Here is a 16697-nt window from a genome sequence, read left to right as displayed (position 1 = left end):
ACTTGTTGAGTTAGTACTACTCAGCCTGAGTAAAGGCAGAAGAACTGGGACCTGAGAATTTACAAATAGATAGGAGCAAGGGTCAGTCTACTCAAGTCCCTTGACACATATTTGAGATTGAATGGATTGACATCTAACATACATTCTTTCCCCATTTTCAAATGCAAACACTGCTTTTTTCTGCAAGACCTGTCCCTTAATATGCCAGAAGATCCGGAGACAAACTAGCAAACATAGAAGAGAAATATATCTAAGTATTGGTACCAAGATAAGTATAATTCTAAACTGGAATAAAGATTGTAGAAAAAGCATAGGCTGTCAAAGTATTAATTTTAACGTGGGTGTTTAAACAGCTTGTACAGTGCCCCCAACACAATGAAAGGAGTGATTAAGTTACACGGTAAAGGTATTTTCATTGTGTAAGTATACTGAAGAATTACAGGGGATAGCAACGAATGCTAAGTCTATTAGGCACTTTATTAAGAATCCTTACATTTACTATAACTCATACTTATCTGAAGCATATGGCCCAAAAAAACACTTTAAGATGATTTTTGTATTAACTACCGGTAATTTAAAATGAACACCTATTCTACCTGCATTAGGGTTTTGTCTGGCACCCACTGATGTAATATCAAAGTACTAGTTACCCTTATACAGTGGGCTTCTGTAGTTGGATTTGTATTCTAAAATACAATGAAACCGAGTTCTGCACACAGATGGTCAATATTAATTGCCATTTGCTTCTCATTCTCCTTCCAACACACTTTCCCATTGTTTATTATACCCAATGTTGCATCTTGGTCTTAAATTAGATTGTCAGCTCTTTGAGGCAGGGACTGTCTTACTGTTTTTACAGCATCTAACACAATAGGCCCCTGATTTAGGCACTACTATAATGCAAATAAAATAATGATAATTAAAGTTTTAGTTCCTCCATGATTTATCAAGAAGTTTCACAATATACTAATCCATTTTTTTAAACTCACTGCTATCAAGGTTATCTGCTTTTTAAAACCAAAATATGATTATTGTACCAGAAGAGTAGACTGCAACTATTATAAAATGCCTGTTATCCAATTTCACCTGTAATGTTTTGGCTAAGACTACCCAAATCTAAATTTAGGGGTTAGGTGTAATAATCCTGAATGTGATCTTTTGTCACACTTAAAAGGAAGTGGTGAAGGCTTGCCATCCTCAGTCATTTTAGCCACACATCTTGGATAAAAGGCATGATCTTAAATATCAGATGTGTTTCAGTGTTCTCTTCTCAGCTGATCTTGGTATCAAACCCATACCTCCGTTACTTTACTTTTTTCATTTAAAGTTTTATTGAAACATTTTAGGCACCTAAATGCTGATAGAGATTTCAGAACATTTATTTGAAAGAAAAAAAGCTGAGTTGACAAAATGCCTCTTTTGCAATAGAGAGATCTGCAGTTGCTGACCTTGATTCTATAACTAGCAATGCAAGTTCAAACCATACACATACACTGCCATTTACATTCATGTTAAGGTAAAACATAGAGGCTGCATTTTGTGGAAGTTTCCAATCAGATTCAATGGTAAAAAGATGATGTTTTTAAATAGATGACTTAGCTAATTTGTAAAATATGTAGTAGTTTGAGAGAGACTTCCATTCTATCAAGATTAGCTGGAAATCCAAAAAATGCCATAAATTTGATGAAAACAAGTCCAAACTTAAAATAAAGAAAGAAAAACACTTGTAACTTTTTGCCTTTAACAAAATAAATGTTAAGATACTTACAGGATATCTAAAAGTAATGACTGGGTTTTCTTCAATGATGATTCAATCTACAGTAAAATGGGAGAGAAGATTGTGGGGGAGAGAAGAGAAAGACTGATAAGTAAAAATATTAACTTGGTACATGATCTTAAGTGTAGAAACCAAAAATTTAACCTGCTATTTATGTACTTAAACAGTGAAGATGAATTCATGGTCTCCCTTATCCTTTTGAAAAGGAAGATGTGTCACTACTCTTATCTTCTATTTAAATGAATCAGAATAAGTTTTCACCAAAGTCACAAAATATACAAGTTACTCACATTTAGTCTTGTACTTTGAACGTGTTCAGTCATGCTTTAGTCAATACAGAGGGGGTATGTGGGTGAAGGTTAATGACCTGTGATATGCAAGAGGTCAGACTAAAATGATACCTTCTGGCCTTAAACTCTATGGAAATCTACTGAAATTACCCCTATGACTGTGTACCTCTGGTACATGATCAATCAGGTATGACTGAGCTTAAAGTTGTGAGCCATTAGAACATGCATCAGCCAGTCTGCAGGGATACAAACAACTTTTCAATTCCTGCAGCCCCCCCCCCCCCCCAACTTCCAGGATGTATTGTAATAAAAGGCACCAGGGCTCAACCAGTTATGTGCCGGTGCTGAAGCAATTTTTTTACTTTCATAACTGACATAGGAAGCCAAGAAGTGCCAGGGATATGAACTGCCAAGCCTGGAGGTGATGGTGCTCAGCCCTGGCACAAATTAAGCACTGATGGTAACCATAGGCAGGATACACTTATCTTAAAGGAGGGAGAGGGAAGCTGGGCCAGGCTGGATTACCTCTAACCACCCCATGGTTTCCTGCCTCTAACATAACAGTGTAGTAAAAGATTTCCTTCTTCTGCCCCAAATGTGGTATGTTTCTCTCACTCATTTCGCTCCCCAAAACAATATTATGTTTGTACAACCCCAAGTGTGGCTAAGATTTAGTCCTGCATCAGTGGTATCTTTTCTATATCTATAAGTGTTATGACTTTAAAGTTTGTTCTCTCTCTTCCAGGGTAGTTATTTTTAGATTAAAAATGCCCTAAATGTTCTAACAGATTATTAGTTATAAAATTCTTCTCCCTATGACCCTTAGATAGTTGGATTCATAGGGCAAGTCTACACTACTAAGTTGGTCTAACTTATGTCATGCAGGGGTGTGAAAAAAAGACACCCCCTGAGCAACACAAGTTACAGCGACCTAAGCACTGTCCACACCGACACTATGTTGGCGGGAGTCATTCTCCTGCCAACATAACTTCCACCTCTCGCAGAGGTGGAGTAATTATGCCGACGGAAGAGCGCTCTCCCGTCACCATAGAGCATGGTCACCAGATGCTCTAAAGCGGCACATCTGTAGCACTTCTAGTGTAGACCTGCCTATAGTAACTAAGGCCTTGTCTACACTACAGGGAAAAGTCTATCTAAGCTACGCAATTTGAGTTACGTGAATAGCTAACTCAAGTAGACGTAGCTTAGACCTACTTACCACGGGGTCCACACTACGCAATGTCGACAGGAGACGCTCTTCCATCGACTCCCCCTACTCTTCTCAATCCGGTGGAGTACAGGAGTCGACGGGAGAATGATCTGTGGCCGATTTAGCGGGTCTTCATTAGACCCGCTAAATTAATCACCGATGCATCGAACGCCGCACGTTGATCCCCCGGTAAGTGTAGAAAAGCCTTTATAGGCTAATGGAAAATGTCCCAATACTTTAAAAAAACTACACACAACATCTTCTGAGAATTGCTAGAATAGCTTTTCTTGAAACACGAGAGGAGTACAAAAAACACAATATATTGTGATTTAAAGGTTTTATTGGCACTTATGGGATGATGTATATAACTAAGGCTTTTCTACTCATCGGTAATGTGACCAGCCCAAACTCATGCCATTTAAACCTTTATACCACAGCATATATTACATATAATATACATCATAAACAATCATTTCAGACCAGCAGAATGTCTAGATCAGGGGTCGGCAACGTTTGGCACGCGGCTCGCCAGGTTAAGCACCCTAGCGGGCCGGGCCAGTTTATTTACCTGCTGACATGGCAGGTTCGGGCGATCGCGGCCCCCACTGGCCACGGTTCACCGTCCTGGGCCAATGGGGGCGGTGGGAAGCTGCGGCCAGCACATCCCTCGCCTGCGCCGCTTCTCACCGCCCCCATTGGCCCAGGACGGCAAACCGCGGCCAGTGGGGGCCGCGATCGGCCAAACTTGCTGCGTCAGCAGGTAAATAAACTGTCCCGGCCTGCTAGGGTGCTTACCCTGGCGAGTCGCGTAGCAAACGTTGCTGACCCCTGGTCTAGATATTTATTTCATTTGGTTACAAAATGAGCCCTGGTGCTGACATCTAAGCTTATGCTGTCACTATTTATTTTTCCATGTGTCATTTTTGGGGGTGGGGGACGAGGGGGGGAGCAAATGTCTTGCGTCAGTGAACCATCAAGGACATTCTCAAGGCAAGCCAAGTAAGGATTACTACTAAGTATGACAAAGTTCACATTGTATCTTGGGGGAAAGGGGTAATAATCCTTGTTTTATGAAAATGAAGACATTTTGTAATCCTGGGGGGCGGGGAACCACAGTAATATGCTACATCACATCAGTTTAGGAAAAAAAATGTTGTACTGTAAAGCCTTATTAAATGTTAATTTCAAAACCATTTTGACTAAACACTATCTATTTTGGAGACCGTATAGTGGAGCTGCCATTTCTTGAGGCAGGAACTATATTTTCAGTGGAACTGTACTACCCTGTTTAAAAAGAAACTAGCACATTTTCAGTACTAACACAATCTAAATAACAATCCATGACCATAGCTATTGTCTGTTGCCTTCTGATAGCTATATTTTCCGTGTTCCCACTGGATTTTCCTCCATGTTAGTCAGTTCATTTTTTCAATTTTGAAACAAAGCTTATTCATCAATATGCCAGCTGTCTAGACAAGAGCTCATTCAGTTTGGGAGGAATTGTTACAGTATACACATCAAAGTCCTCTCTCATAAACCAACAGCACACTTTATATTACCAGCTACAAGTTAGTTACAGAACTTTTATAGTTCAGTTGTCCAAATGCTTGGAAAAATATATAGTATAAGTGATGCCATTGCTTACTTACATAAGCATTACCATCTATGGTAGGTAATAACTAATAGTTACAACATAGTCTAGCTTTGATGTTCAATTAAAAGCTTCAGAGACAGTTTTTGATATGCATCTCTTTATTCTCTAGCAACTAAATCCTTCGAACAAAGCCTAAAATAGGGCATCAATTCTGGGACATCAGAAAGGCCCTCAATTTATGACTAATTTTTAAATGGCACACAGATGGAATAAATGGCAGGCAAGAGATTTACTTTTTCCAATAATTGCTATTAGTTTTATTATTATCAAAGCTTAATTTAAGTTGACAGTAAAAGAATGGAAAAAGAGGGGGCATAGATTATAGTGCTAGAAGCTGGGACAAAAACTATTCACCAAGGGTGAAATGTACTGCTCTAGATTTCAATAGTTAGACCAGAGGAAGTAATATTTACTCATTAAATGTTTGCATAAGCAATTAGAATTCCAAAGTATAATTTTAAAAACTTATTTTAAGTGTTTTTGCCCAGAAATTTTAGCCTGTGCAATTTAATTGCAAGGAAGCATCAATTTAACAGTTATTTCCACTAGCAAGAGGTTTTTGTTAGTACAAAAACTCAGAGGGACAACATAACATTCAAAAGCATATGAATTGGGTAATGTGTATTAGTTCCTTGGTTATTTCAAAAGACTTGCCTATGTTTGCATTGGTTGTAAAACAGAATAAATAGAAAAACTAATGTTTTAGAGAAAGAAGCTGCATTTACAAAAATGTGAAATAAATGGGAATAGTGAATATACGATAGTAACTCTTTTTAGTGAGGAAGTGGAGTGTGGGCTGAAAGAGCAGGAAGTATTTACTTTTGTAAAGAAAGATTAGAATTTGGAATGTGTGAAAGAGTTAAGGTAAATGAACACTTAGGGTGAAATCCTGGCCTCTGTGAAGTCAGTGGCAAAACTCCCTTTGACTTCAAATGCGGCCAGGATTTCACTCTTAGAATGAGCATTCAGAGTTTAAAATCTTTCGGAAGAAGATACTGAAACCTTTCACCCACAGAAAAGCTAAATATGAATAACCAAAAAAGTTTCTGGAATTTGTCTATCATTCAGACAAATCTATGCATTTTAGAGACCATGGTAAATATTCACAAAAGGTTAGTGAAAAATCCAGATTTATACATTACAAAGATATAACAGAGCACATCAAATGAATGTATAGGTTATTACCATGATCAATAGTAAATATTAATCTTGACCCCCTGGATTTATTCAAATACTAGAACTGAAAGTCTATTTTACTTTTTGGTTTTGAAACAGAGATTCAGAGGAAGAAATTAAAGCTATTGAAACAAAGATATTGCTGCAAAGAAACGACTGGGTTAAGCAGACAGGAAAACGCATTTAGTACACCAACTACTCACCAAATTTCTTTCTAAGATTATTACGGATGTCTCTAGACACATGAATAAGAGAGCACTTATAAGGCAAAGAGACAAGCCTACGAAAAAACATTAGGAAAGTTTTACGTGTTATTTCAACCTCTACATACCAGAAAGGATTGTGAGAAAAATCAAGGGAAATGATTCAATGTTTATAAGTGATGTCAATGTTCTGTAAGAACAGACTGTGCCAATATTTATGAAACTTGAAAACTTGCTGGAAAATAAGTAACCAGAGACCAGTTTTCAAGTTTGTTCCTTTCTTGGACAGCTATCTGCATATTTTTAGGTCATTGTGTCACAAGGCACACAAGGACAGGAAATGCAAAGAGGACCTGATAGCAAATCAATGAATTGCAGAGGTATCACAGTACGTTGCCTATGAAGGACTGGTTTATAGTGTAATTTAAAAATTCCCTCAGTAGATACAGTGCAGGATGAATAAAAACATATGGATTTTTTTGATTTTGTTAATTACAAGTTTTTCTTTTGAAAATAATCTGAATTCAATACAAAATATTATAATTAAGGCTGCGAGTCTGTCACAGAGATCACGGATTCCGTGACTTTCCAGGACCTCCTTGACTTCTGCAGCTCCTATTTCTGACCTTGACAATATTGTTCTAACTGCAGGTTACTAAAAAAGTAATCTTCACTACACAATTTATATTTTTTCTGGTAAGGAAGGAAAGAAACCCCAAACAATTAATAAGGTCTCAGTTTGCTGACAGATCTACCTACTTGGACCATTACTCCTGCAGAATCCTATTGAAGTTGGGAAAGAAAAATCTCCCTCTTAACTCCTTTTGCCCAGCCCATTTCCATAGGCTTAGTACAGGATTTGGCCTCCTATGGTAAAGCTCAACTATTATGTATCTGAGTTGAAGATGGATATTACACACACACACACACACACACACACACACAAAATGGGTGATAAGGATAAATTCATTAATGTTCGTGAGGCATCCAGATACTGCAGTGATGACTGCTATAGAAAAACCTATAAACAAAACCAAGGAAGTAAACAGTTTTAGGGAGTGGCACTCAGCACCCATATACATTGTACCACCAAATGATCCCAGGGGTCTTAAAATAATGGTTCAAGACTTCCAGGTATGTCCTGCTCATCTGTTCTTTAACCTCCTCAAGCTCCACTTACTCATACGGTATAAGTCTCAAAGTGGAATATCAAGAAAAATTTGCATCCTTTCATATAAAATGGGACAAAATACACATGAACACCCTCCCCCCAACAGAAATGATGGTACTGTTTCTTTTTTGCATTCCAGTAGCACCTAAAGACCCCAAACCAGGGTTGGGACCCCCTTTGGGCTAGGAATTGTACACCTATAGAAGACAGTACCTGCCCCTAAGAGCTTACAATCTAAAAGGAAAAACAGACAAAAACAAAAAAGCAATTTGCCAAAAGTACAATTACTTCTATTTCCCTTTCATCCTATAACTGCCTTTCCATGTTTCCCTTGGATCAGGCTGCCAGTCAGAATTCTTCACACAGCTGGAACATCCACGTTCCCTTCCTACCCCTACAGAAAAACTCAGCCTCATTTTCAGACATACAGAAAAAAACAGGGTTGAGGTGTGGGGGGCAGGGGAAGTGAGGTCCCCCAAGAATCTCCCAAGGCCTCTCCCACTGGTGTCCTGTCTCGAGCAGCAGGAAGTTTTAGATCACTTCCTCTCTCTGCAGTTAGAGTGCAGAGGAGGACATAGGCAGCCCACATGGCCCAGCCCTACACCCATGTGCCCTGGGAAGTCAGACATAAGAACTACATCAGCTATGTACATCTTCCACTAATTCAGATCAAAACCTAAACATTCAGACGTAGAGAGATTGGTCACAGGATTTATGAACTTCCCTGGCCATACAAGAAACACCAGTTCCATAAACACGTGAATGAATTGCACTTCTCCATAAACATATGTAACCTCCTACCTTTATCTGTGATCGTTGTAATAGAGTAACATTCTTCACTATATGAAAATCAGTGATAATAAAGGTGCTTATTCAAAAAGCTAAGTAGATCATTAACGAACTGTTTAAATATTGCCTACCCTAGCCTTGCAGCTTTTGTAGCCTGTATTCAAATATAATTTGCTACTAAACATTTGTACATCATGACCTCACAGATGTTTTCAATATTATAGCGAGAGGTGCATCAGAAGTGCCTGAAGTAGGCAGAAAATTCTTAAAACGAGATTTGAATATATATTACTAAGTGAGGTATGGTCTACATCTAAAATTAGTTTAGCCTAGCTACATGACTTAGAGGTGTGAAAACTTCATACTCCTGAGAAACATACTTAAGCCAACCTAAGCCCCACTGTAGACAGCGCATATTTATCTGCTAAACCAGCAACTAGTCTGGCATATTTTTTCAGTTACTGATTATAACCGAATGCACCCTTGTATTTACACCCTACACTCTTGTAATGATCTTCATACAAAATATGCCTTCTGAGGTGTAGTGCCTCGATGCAGAGAGGGTATGATGGAGCTCCACCCTGTCGGTTTATATAAAACATGCAGGCTGTGTTGTCCGTGAGGACTTTGATGGTATTGTTGCGGATGAGCAGTAGGAAATGTTCTGCTGTCCAGATGGGCTCCCCATCCCACGAGGGAGTCATCTGTGGTGTTACAGTGGGAACTTTTTGTTGAAATGGAACCCCCAAGCAGATGTTTTCTGGTTGCATACACCATTTGACGGAGTCCTTCACTCTGCAGGGCATAGTGAGCCGTTTGGAGGGAATACTTGTGTGGTATATAGCAGGTGCGGAGCCAGGCCTGTAGGCATCTCATATGGAGTCTGGCATGTTTGACTATGTAAATTGTGGCAGCCATATGCCCAAGAAGTTGTAGGCAGGCACTGGTGGATGTTTGGGGGCTGTCTGTGATCACTATTATCAGCCTGGTTAGGTTGAGGAATCACTGTTGGGGTAATCTCTGTGTGCTGGATGAATGGTGACATGAAAGTAGGTGTCTTGTAGGTCGACAGACAAGAGCCAATCTCCTTTCTCTAATGCCGGGATTATGGTTGCCAGGGTTACCATTTTGAAGCGTTGCATCAGTACAAACTTGTTGAATCTGCATAAATCCAGAATGGGTCTCCATCCGCCGTTCTTTTTCTGCATGAGAAAATAACACGAATAAAACCCTCTTCCCCTATGTGTGTGGTACTATTTCCATAGCTCCTAGTTGCAAGAGATGGTTTATTTCCTGCTGCAACGAGTCTCATGAGAGGGGTCCCTGAAGAGGGACAGGGAAGGTGGGTGGGTAGGGGGAGTAGAATGGGATAGAGTAACGCTTCTGAATGATTTCCAGCACCCATTTGCCTGCAGTGATGTTGTTCCAGACTGAGTAGTGTGATAGCAGATGGTCTCCAAAGAGACTGGAGGTCATCTGATAATCCGGCATGGGAGAAGATAGAGGTCTCGAGCTCTCGACTAATACTTCAAAATGATTCACGGGATGTTGAAGATTGAGATGTGGCGGGTTGATCCTGGTTCTGCCTGCATCTCGCTTGTGTTTGCTTGCGGCTTTGATCATATTGTCTCTGCGGTTGGGAATACAGGGCAGGACAGAATCTTTGAGTATAGAATCTGCCCTATTTTTTCTTGTTCAGGGGAATGTAAATACCCAAGTTCTTCAAGGTTGTTCGTTTAAGGTATGAAGAGATGGATCTGTGCTCTCAGCAAATAGTTTTTGGCCCTCAAAGGGCAGGTCCTCAATTGTGGCTTGTACTTCCCTAGGGAATCCAGAGAGGTGGGGCCATGATGCTCAATGCATGACAACTGATGTGGCCATGGATCGGGCTGCCGTGTCAGCAGAGTCGAGGGAAGCCTGCAGGGCTGTTTTGGCAATTAAGGAGCCCTCTGCAATGTTGACTTTGTATTGTTCCTTTGCTTCCTCTGGCAGTTGATTAATAAAGGATTTCAATTTGTTGAACAAGTTGTAGGTGTACTTTGCTAAGAGAGCTGAATAATTTGCTATATGAAATTGCAACGAGGCAGAATAAGATTTGCATCCAAAGAGGTCAAGCCTTTTCCAGTCCTTGTTATATGGTGTAGTTTTTGACTGGGGCTGTTTTCCCCTCTGGTGCACCACCTCTATGACCAGTGGACTAGGAGCCGGATGAGTGAATAGGAACTCAGCTCCTTTCACTGGTACATAATATTTTCTGTCCAAGCATTTACAGGATGGTGGGACAGTGCCAGGTGTCTGCCATATTATCTTTGCAGGGTCCATTATGGCTGAGTTAATGGGCAGAGCTATCTTTGCTGATGGGGATGCCTGCAAGATGTCAGTAAGTTTGTCCTGGGTCTCTGGCAGCTCTGCTGAAGAGATGTCCAGGGATTCAGCAACTTTTTTGAATAAGTCCTGGAAGGACTTGAAGTCATCTCCTGTGGTGGGAGGTGGTGGCATAACTGTTTTGTCTGGGAATGAGGACAAAATATGGGTGGGTGGCAGTGTATCGCCTTCAGGAGCCTCTTCTGGCTCCTCTCCCTCTTCCTCCTGGGCCTCCGATGGTGAGAGAATCCCGGTTTCGGGGAGGAATGACAAGGGGTTAAAGGCTTGAGTCATCCTCATCACTGGATAGTGGGGGTGCGGATCTAACAGGAGTGCCTAGTTGGCTCGGTCCTGGCCTGACTGGGGTGCCTTCGGTGCCGAACAAGGGGGTTCCCGGCATGGAGGAGATTGCCAGGTCCGCCTGTTTGGTGAAGGGTTGCAGTCCCAGGAAGCTCAGTGCCATGGATGGCACCATAGTATGCACTGATGGTGCCGAGGTCTTGTTAAGCTGTGTATATGCAGCAGGTGGCGCCATTACACTAGCCGGTGCCGAGGAGTTCTTAGGCACAGTCGGTGCCGAGGTAGGGAGCTTAGCTTTAGCTCATGCAGCTGAGTGAGAGCCTGGCCGCATTGGTGCCTTGGCTCTTTAGGACATCTCGGTACCGGACATTCCCAGTGCTTCTTGGTCCAAGGTTCTCAGTGCCATTGGTACCGGGGCAGATTTTTCACCAGGAAACTGCTCCTTTTTAGGGGGATCTCTCCGTGGCGATGACTGCGACCAATGTTTCGTCGCTTTCCTAGGTGCAGGGTCCTTAGCCACTGTTTGGGTGGAGCCCTTGTCTGAGGCTGTTGCTGAAGACTATTGGCCAAGAAGAGTCCTGGACTCTGAGTCGGAGACTGGCCTGAGGGATTTCTCCATCATTAATAATTTTAGTTGGAGTTCCCTGGCTTTCAGTGTCCTGGCAGATAATTTCTTGCAGTGTGGACACTTCTGTGGTATGTGGGTTTTCCCAAGACAGCGGATGCACCGAGTGTGACCATCCGATGCAGGTCAGGCAGCGTTTAAAGCCGGGAGAGCCAGGCATGCCTGAGGAGGTTCAGGGCTATAGAAAAACGGCCATTGTTCAGTCATCGTTGGCGGAGACCTGCCGGTGGCGGGGGGGAAGCAAATGAAATATTTTTTTAAGTGGGTAAGTAGGGACAGGGGATGGAGGAAAACCAACAAAAGAGATAAAGAAAAGTGGGAATATAAACAATTTACGAAATAGACAGGGGTGCTGCAAGTAGCCACTCACTCGAAGCGGTGTGAGACGGCTGCCACACGTGCGCAGCCAACCAGGGCACTGCTACTACAAATCTCCGATTACAAGTGCAGGGCTCCAAGACACCCACAGTGGAGCAGTCACAGGGACACTCCTCGAAGAAGGTAAAGATTTTAGTCTTTTTCAACAGGCTTCAACTGCACAATGATGTTCTCATAATAGAGACTTAGAAAATAACTAACACCAGTCAGTCAGTCACAACAGACATCCTGTAGGAAAGAAAACAAAATTTATCAGTGTTGCCCTATAATAACCTCTCTGGCTGAGAGGTGGATCATACCAGTAATTGAAAAAAATATGCCAGTCTGAGCAGCTAAATATGTAATATACACTGGCAAACATTACAGAGAACCCCTCCTTATGCCATATTAAAGGATTCTGGATAAATTAATCCATTCTAGGCTATTCATTTGAAACTATGCACTACAGCAGCATCTCCTTTTTACTTCAAGTACACCTCTACCCCGATATAACGCAACCCGATATAACACAAATTCGGATACAACATGGTAAAGCTGCGCTCCGGGGGAGCGGGGCTGCGCACTCCGGTGGATCAAAGCAAGTTCGATATAACGCAGTTTCACCTATAACGCAGTAAGATTTTTTGGCTCCCAAGGACAGCATTATATCGGGGTAGAGGTGTATCTTGACAAATTATGATGCAAACTTTTTTGCTTAGATGGCCAATTTTTTCCCCTATTGTTTTGCAGCTACTACACACTGACTAATGCATACTTTATTAATAAGTAGTTTAAAGTCAGAGAGGAAAGAGTTAGACACAGTTTACTATCTTAAATGAGATATCTGGTTGTCTGAAATATCCATTTGTCTATCTAGGATTCAATTTACCACTGGGGAAAAATGCTCTGTCACCATTTTTTATAAATTTACCCTTTTACATATGAACACACACACTATCAAGGAAACCATCAAGCTTGCATTTGCATTTTTTACTTCCTGCCCTCTCAGATAGCCATCAGTGTAATGGTGAAATGACTGTTTGATTTTTTTTGCCTTTATTTAAAAAAAAAAAAGTTAGAGGCTTGTCTTTAAATTTTCACATTTCCTACACAAGCCACTTTTTAAAATTAAACACAAGGGTCTCCAGTAACAGTAGCCAGAAGCCACAACTCTATCAAGCAAAAAGAAGAACAGGAGTACTTGTGGCACCTTAGAGACTAACAAATTTATTAGAGCATAAGCTTTCGTGGACTACAGCCCACTTCTTCGGATGCACGAAAAGCTTATGCTCCAATAAATTTGTTAGTCTCTAAGGTGCCACAAGTACTCCTGTTCTTCTTTTTGCGGATACAGACTAACACGGCTGCTACTCTGAAACTCTATCAAGAGGAGTTATGTAGAAATTAAATATGTTAGGTCTTTATTCTCCAAAAGAGAAACCTTCATAAGCAATGGTTAAAGAAACCTGAAGTGTCATTTGGGGCCTACAGATTGGGTATTTGACTATCCAAGCTACTTAACTGGTGTGAAATACAAAACATCCCCCTCTCCCTACACTCAGAGCATTCATATCACAGTGGCCTTCCATCTGCCTGAAGGATGAGATATTTCTCTAGGGTCCATAACTCTTTATCTCCCTTCTGTTAGTCAAGAAGAGGACCGTGGGTGTTAAATAAAAGTATTTTTTTTCTTCCCTTCAGTGAGATCAGCACTGTGACACAGAGGCCCATTGGTGCCAATGGGCAAGGGTTCACCCTTCTTTACAAGCAACTCCTGCCTCAGGCCTGATACACCATTACACTGAATACACCACTTTCATGGTATTTATCCATCAAGGGTAGCACATGACGTCTCTACTGAAAACTTGTAACTTATCACTACTCATAATCGTGAGGTGTGTATGGTAATATTTAAGGAATAATGTAACTACTTGAAGACCATAAGGCATAGTTTTTAAAGTACAAGTCAGTCCCCAGGGAATCATATATCTGCGTGACAGCCCCGTCAAGCAGGAGGGCGTTGTCACCACTCTCTGACTAGCTAATTAGGTAATACATTGCACAACTGTCCACCATAGCAACAACACAGAAAAGTCAATGGAAAACTATCAAAGATAAACTATAAACACTGAAACCACTTTTGGGTTTAAAAGGAACATAGACAGGGCATACTAAAAGACTGATTCAGTATATTACAAGGTGGAGAAAGACAATCCAGAGCCAATCACTGAAGAGACATTTTGTTGAGCAGGGGATGTTGTTCATGAAAAATTGGATTCTGGTACCTGGAAAGCCAGCCAGATCTGCAATAAACTGAACTTTGCGGGGTGGAGAGAACTTATTTTATTAGATCGGAAAAATAACTATTAAGCGTAGGCCTTCATTTGCATTTTATTATTTTGTTTTGTATTGTAACCATTTGTTTCTAGCGGAACCTTTATTCTTTCTTAAATAAAACCTGTTTTATTATAAGTGCTCACAAATGCTGTGAGTTGCACAGGAGTGGTGATTTAAGGTAAAACTGGGGTACTGTTCCTTTGAGACCAGAGGGTCTGTGATTTCTGTGAGTAGCCAGTGTCAGGGGCTAGCTATCACAGGGAATGCTTCAAAGGAGACTATGGTGCACCTCTGGTTAATCTGAAAGACAAAGACAGGGCTACCATAGTCCAGAGGAGGGTGCTTGAGTGGTTGTAAGGCTGGTGGTGTTATGGAGCTAACATCCAGCTACCAGAGGCAAGACTCCCTCTTGCTAGAGGCAGGGTGTAATGAGGTGACTCTCAATGTTAGGGACCCAGAAAACCATCATAAGCCCCCAATGTAGATCTGTCTTACGTTGCAACTAGGCAAGCTAAGGAACAGTTTATATATTCAGTTCCAAGGAATACTGATACTGCTGGGAGGGACGGAGTACTGAAGGGTGAGTGGATGTTGTGATGTCATTTCAGGAGTAGTGTTTCCTGGAGATGTGTCATTTGAGATGGAAACTCCAAGTACCTCCAAGCACAGGCTGTCTCTACTTTTCACTTTCACCACAGTATAGATCACTAATTTGGTGCAGGAAGACAATTTGATGGGCACCAGAGATGACGAACTTTGGAAGTGAGCCTATCAGAAATGTGTGCAAGCACACACTATTTTCTTGTAGAAAGAGAAACGATTAGAGGTTACATTTATAGTCTATGTATGGGACTGCAGATTCACTCAGGAATACAGCATGGTTGGGGAGGCTTTAGCCTCAACCAAGGTGTATTATTCACTCTTGAATCTTCTTCCATATTCTCATAAAAGTCACTGATACTAAAGTTTTTTATCTGAATTGTAACCATTGTGAATATCTGCAATTGCAATTATTAAGACTCAACATAAACCAACCATTTTGGCATTAAATATTGTATAGGGAGAAAAAAAAATAGAACTGGTTGCCCGTTAGCTAAGGGTCCAAAGATTACAATAGGTTTCCCCTTTCATTTAGAGTAAAACCTGTGGTAATAGAGACAAAATGATGACTTTAGGGTAGTAGTACATGAAGATAGTGTCAATGTATCACAAGCCATGACGACTGTTGAAGCCAAAGATACTGTGACATTTGGGAAAATGCCTGTAAGTGGTACTTTCATGAACAGTGGAGAGTGTCAGAAATACTTGGGCTGATTTACCCTGGAAAGTTCCCTCTTTTTGAAGAGCTATGTCCAGGCATGAAATTTTTGCAGTTCCATTTCAATCCAAACATACTTCTCACACGTCAGTTTACATTCCTAATGCCTCATCACGTCCTCCTCTTCTCTCTCTCATGTCTACAGATTCGTCCCCTTTTGCAAACAGAGACTGCAAGTAAAGACTGATATATTTTGTAAATACTAATCTGCTAAAAAGTCTCCTTAGTTTGCTGCTGTGATGCACAGAGTAAAATTGCTATAGGCAGCAGCAATTTGGGAGGGTGGGGGCAGAAAGACTAGGATGCAGATGTACTCAAGAAGCTATAGTGGAACCAGAAAATGTTTCTACCACCTTCAAAAATGATCATATTTCCCATTACAGCTCCGGTCAAGCCATAACTACTCCTAAGGTGAGAAAGTTAAACGTGTGTGTAGGATTTCAATAAAATTTATAAATAATAAAGTGCCACTGGCTATTGCCAGTATTGTTACTTATTAGCAGCAGAAGTCAGAAGAATAATGAGCCAATTATGCCAGAAGATATTTAATGAAGTGCATGTAACCATACTGCAACTGACCTTTCAGTAGCTGAGCCAAATGGCTGTTTGTCAACATTTTTTTTTTATACCACACACTTTTTAAAATACCAGCACACATAAACAAACCTTTCAATCATCAAAATATTTTCTTAGATTACTGCAATAATGTGAGCTCCATCAGCAACTTACTGGCAATCAAAGTACCTGCAATTGTATAACATGTTCTGCTCTATTTTGAAATTCAATAGATTGACCTTTTCACTGGAAGTCAAACAAAACAGTTTGCAGCACATTACACTGGCGTTCTTAGATGGGAGATTTTTAACTGAACTATATACTGTGTGTACCCTCAGATATCCAAGTCACATGGCATGTAATACCAGTATCAAACCTGCAAAAACAATCTTAACAGATAACAAACGTACTATAGTGGCTTGTCTACACTAAGGGGTTTCAGCAGCACAGTTATGGCCGTAGTGTAGACACTATGAGGAAGTTACTACAGCAACTGAATGGGTTATTCCATTGCTGTAGTATCTCCACCTCCCCAAGTGCTAGTAAGTAGGTCATCAGAAGAATGCTTCTG

General features: G+C 40.8%; 1 protein-coding gene across 12 annotated transcripts in view; it reads right to left on the bottom strand.

Annotated features, from left to right (window-relative positions):
- The window catches only part of ACSL4 (acyl-CoA synthetase long chain family member 4), a 110647-nt gene that overhangs the window by 21936 nt on the left and 72014 nt on the right, over positions 1-16697 (bottom strand). For 6 of the 12 annotated variants that reach the window (XM_065557267.1, XM_065557271.1, XM_065557274.1 and 3 more), the window contains one exon: positions 1769-1815. The gene's annotated coding sequence lies outside the window, so the exon portion shown is untranslated. Of the gene's footprint in view, positions 1-1768; positions 1816-6310; positions 6455-11929; positions 12161-16697 lie in introns of those variants that run through there. The other 6 variants (XM_065557269.1, XM_065557272.1, XM_065557275.1 and 3 more) reach the window with 4 other exon arrangements.

The sequence above is a fragment of the Chrysemys picta genome, chromosome 9 (assembly GCF_011386835.1).
Source record: "Chrysemys picta bellii isolate R12L10 chromosome 9, ASM1138683v2, whole genome shotgun sequence".
Lineage (NCBI taxonomy): Eukaryota > Metazoa > Chordata > Testudines > Emydidae > Chrysemys > Chrysemys picta.
The sequence above is the reverse complement of the archived record's forward strand: the minus strand, read 5'-3'. Positions and strand labels throughout refer to the sequence as shown.